Raw genomic sequence first — 4477 nt, 5'->3', positions numbered from 1 at the left:
GAGAAGCACCTGGGAGATTCTGGTCCTTGCGTGGTGTGCCCTTGGGGACTGTACCCAGCCATGGCCCCTTGGGGGTGGGGGGGTACTGTTCCCTTCTGCTCCTTAGCCTCTGTGATTTAGTATAGCTCTGCTCTGCTGTGCCTTCCCTGCCATGGTGAGCGACATTAACCCTTCCCCCCTGGAAGCTGTTCTCTGTTATTGGCTCACAGGGAGGGATTAGAGAAACTGTAAGCATTTGCTCCATTCCCCAGGCTGGAGGCTCCGATGGGGGGTAGGGCAGTCTATCTGAACCCACAGAAAGTAAACAAGGGAAGGCAGATGCTTGGCAAGGTTAGACTCTGTTGACCAGCAGAGACTTGGTGAGATGTCATGTCATTGGTTTCCTTCTCCAGTCACCACCAATCTGCCAACGTGAAGAAGTGAAGGAGCCTGCAGACGCCTGGAGTGGAAGGTACCTCCTTGTTTGTACCCTTAGATGAGAGGGATGGTGGAGCTCCCAGGGCAGATGGGAGTCTATGCCTAGAACCCCTGCCCACAAAGAATCTGAGGCCTTCTTTCCAGGGGGTTGGGCTCCACCCACTGAGAATATCCCTGGATTCAAGTTCCCCTTTCCACTTGGAGCATTCTCAGCTCTGTCTTTTTCTTGCCAAGGAGTGGCTGCCGGGCTTCCAGCCAGTGGCTCATGGCTGTGCCTCCAGCTCTGCCTGGCCTCGAGGCTCAAAGGCCCTTTGCAGGTGCTGGAGCCCCACAGGCTGACTCCCTAGCATAATCAGAAGGTTAATTGGGCACCGTACAGCTGTGTAGAGTCATCTGGAATCAGACTGGGTGTTGAAACTCTGAGTCTATTTAAATATCCCCAGGGCTTAGATCAACCCAATTACATACAAACTCACAGCAGCCCCGGGGCCAGGGCAGATGGTCAACTCTTGACACCTGCCTAGAGTCTCACTTTTACCGTCTTGGTCTTGGTCAGTTCATCCAATACCTGCCCCCACCCCCTTTCTCCTCTTAGCACTCTTACTACCCAGCTGGGAAAAGAGACTTCTAAGAGACAGGGGGTTTTCCAAAACTCAAAGAAAGAGTGGGAGAGTGAGAGGCTGAAGCTGTGCTCCAAGGACATCTCCCTGTCCCTTCAGGCCTTACACTGCTTTCTTCTCACTGGAGTTCATGTTACTGGGCACAGTATCAGTCAGCCAGGACTCTTCAGAGAGACAGACTCAGCAGGATATATGGGGAGCTAGGAGGAGAGGTCTGTCAGGGAGGTTGGCTCATTTAAGTGCAGGCGGAGCCATCTCAGGACAGGCTGCCTATAATGCCTGTTAGCAGAGATCCTGCAATTGGGGGGAGGGTGGAGCTCAGCTCAAGTCTGCAGACTCCAGTGCCAAGGATATAGCCCTGGATGCTGGCAGCTACTCGTATGCTTTGAAGTTCCAAGTCAGAAAAGCTTGGGTTCCTCATGTCCAAGGGTAGGGATGACTACTTTCATTCCAGGAGATGGACAGAGACACATGCTTCCGGTTCATCTTGGCCCTGACTATGTAGTGCCCTCTCCTCTTCCCTATTTAGCCCATCAGCCCCCACACACCACTCTTTTCTGGTAAGGTCCCCACATGTGTCCCCAGGGCAGCTTTCTCCATGTGCTTCTTGCCACGGTCACATTGACCCTGAAAGTCACATCATCAGTCATAGGGGCTCACTACTTTGACTTTTCACCTCTCCGGGCCGGGCCGTCACTATCTTTTCACCTTTTGGAGGAAGATGCTCAGGCACACAATAGCTGGAGACTCACTGGGATCCATTGACCCCCAGCTTGTTCCTTGTCTTTTTTAACCCATGTGTCTAGGACAGATCTTCTTGGAAGTCCTTGAATGGCGTGGCAAAGCTGCTGGCTACCGGGGAAAGCTTCTGGGCTTTTTGTTGATGGAACCCAAGATTGTTTTACATCTTAAAATTCAGCTGAATTCACAGTGATGGCAGGAGGCAGGTTTCACCAGGCTACAGGCCATTCAGTTTCCAAGCCTTGGCTCTCCTGTGTGTAATGGGTAGATAATACTTCCTTTCATGTTGGCATATGACTTACATTCCATGTTGCTCTCATCTGACAAGAAGAAGCAGTTTCAGGGAGGAAGGGTCCCTTGGGGCTGACAGTATAAGAAGGGCACTGTCAATCATGGTGGAGAAGGCATGGTATTGGTGTGGGGAGGGTGGGTGGCTGATCATGCTGAGTCTGATTAGTCAAGAAGCAGAGAGCAGACTGGGGGTGGGGTGGGGCTGTGCTCTGCTATCTCAAGGCCTTTCCAACCCAGACTCACTTCCTCAAGTGAACTTTAGCCTCCTGAAAAGTTCACACCCTTCCAATATAACTCTGCTAGCCGGACAAGAAGCATTCAGACGTGTGAGCCCATGAGAGGTGTCACATTTGAACCATAGCAGTCGTATTTTCCTACAGCTGACCCTGGGTCAAGGGCTCTCTCTGGTGCAGGGAGTTTTATTGGGAAGCAGGGCCTGGAGGAATCAGACAGGAACAAGAAGCCATGCAGTGTTGGCACATTATTAAGTAAATTACCCAGGCAGGCCAGGCCATTGGAGCTTCATTCTGTCAGAGCCACCAGAAACCCAGGAGGCCACACACAGAGCAGAAGAGCTACCTCTTGACCCACCAATTTCCCTCTATCAGTGCCTGAGGGCTCCTTAGGTGTCCACAGCTACTCCCTGTCCCTGCAGCACTGCTAGGTGATAGGGGAGCCCACTCAAGTGAGGAGGTAGCTTAGAGCTGGTGACATTTGGCCAGGAGGCACTGCACATAAAGGACACACTGTCATTGTCCCAGCTGCGCAACTAAAGAATGTCCTGGAAGGAACACCTTGTGAGTACTCAATAAATGGTGGCCCTCATGAGTTCAGCGTGTCCATCACCACTGCTGGAAGGGCTCCGGTCTCACCAAATCAGCAACCGTTGGGGGGGGGGGGAGGGGTGTCTGGCGATTTGTCTTCCTCCAATACTTTTTGACATCAAAGCATTTTATTTAGCAAGCTGCTTATTTCCCCTGGGACCAGACAAGCTGTGCTCCCTGCCCCCTCAATGGGAATTCTGGCCAGGTGTATTTCCCAAGCCCAGGGAATCATTTGCCTTGTGGGAGGAAGTGGGGCCTGGCCAGGCGCAATGCTGTGCTGTTTTTGCCAACTGGAGAGAACAGCAAAAGGCAGCCGCCTTCTCCCTTCCGCAGCCGCGACGGAGGACCTGATGTCTGGCCAACTGGCAGCAGGAATCTGTGTGTGCAGCCAGGATGGCAGCAGTGTGGATACAGCAGCCGCTCTCAGGCCTGCTGACCAGCTCAGTGTCCCCAGTGTCCCCAGAGGGAGTGAGCAAAGGTCCCTGGGAGAGGCAAACTACTTCCTCGCCCACTTTCTTTGCTTCCTCATCCCACCCACTTCCTACTTCCTTCTTATCTTTTCTCCTTTAGACTGGGAGGGACAGCTCCAGCCCGGTTTTCCCCGCTGCGTTTAGAGTGTGTCCAGGGGCCTCTGCCTCCTCCTTCTCTTGGGGTTGGTTCCCTCTCTTGTGCTTCCTTTCATCTCCGCAGAGGCCCGAGAGTGGACTGGGCCACCCGCTGATCTCGCTCAGCAGACCTGAAAAGAAGTATTTTCATGCTATGGAGCCTGTTTTGTCTATGAGCAGAAGGGAGGGGCGTGGACTCCCTGAAGCACAGAGCCCTGCAGATGGGAAGAAACTGATCTTTTGAGACTGATGTCCTGGCCTTGCTGTTCACAGTGGGGACAGAGGTGCAATGGGACAGGGAACAAAAGCTCGGCCAGAGCTGTCTCAGGGGCTTTCTAGATGTTCCCCCAACTTCTTGCCATTCCGGGAGAAGTGCAGATGAGGAAATGCCAGCAGCCCTGGTTTAGGTTCTGAAACTGTTGCTACTGCCTGTGCTAGGTTGAATGAAATGCCTCAACTGTGATTTCTGACTCCCATGTTGGATTCTCTGCTATGCTCTTTACTTATCATGTGTACCCAGGGGTACTGGTTGGTTCTGTGTGTCAACTTGACACAAGCTGGAGTTATCACAGAGAAAGGAGCCTCCCTTGAGGAAATGCCTCCATGAGATCCAGCTGTTAGGAATTTTCTCAATCAGTGATCAAGGGTGGGAGGGCCCATTGTGGGTGGTGCCATCCCTGAGCTGGTGGTCCTGGGTTCGATAAGAAATCAAGCTGAGCAAGCCAGGGGAAGCAAGCCAGTAAAGAACATCCCTCCATGGCTTCTGCATCAGCTCCTGCTTCCTGACCTGCTTGAGTTCCTGTCCTGACTTCCTTTGGTGATGAACAGCAATGTGGAAGTGTAAGATGAATAAACCCTTTCTTCCCCAACTTGCTTCTTGGTCATGAAGCTTATGCAGGGATAGAAACCCTGACTAGGACACTAGGTATCAGCTCGTTCTGCTGGAGAGGAACCCCAGAACTTGATGACTAAAGATTCA

General features: G+C 52.4%; 1 long non-coding RNA gene across 1 annotated transcript; it reads left to right on the top strand.

Annotated features, from left to right (window-relative positions):
• Nucleotides 1-300: 300 nt before the first annotated feature.
• On the top strand, nt 301-4056 carry 2010109P13Rik. Its single transcript, XR_001785340.1, has 3 exons — nt 301-451; nt 1844-2042; nt 3227-4056. It is a non-coding gene; the product is annotated as an RIKEN cDNA 2010109P13 gene (long non-coding RNA).
• The last annotated feature ends 421 nt before the right edge of the window (nt 4057-4477 follow it).

This window comes from Mus musculus, chromosome 6 (assembly GCF_000001635.26).
Source record: "Mus musculus strain C57BL/6J chromosome 6, GRCm38.p6 C57BL/6J".
NCBI classification, from domain to species: domain Eukaryota; kingdom Metazoa; phylum Chordata; class Mammalia; order Rodentia; family Muridae; genus Mus; species Mus musculus.
This window is presented reverse-complemented; position numbering and strand designations above follow the sequence as displayed.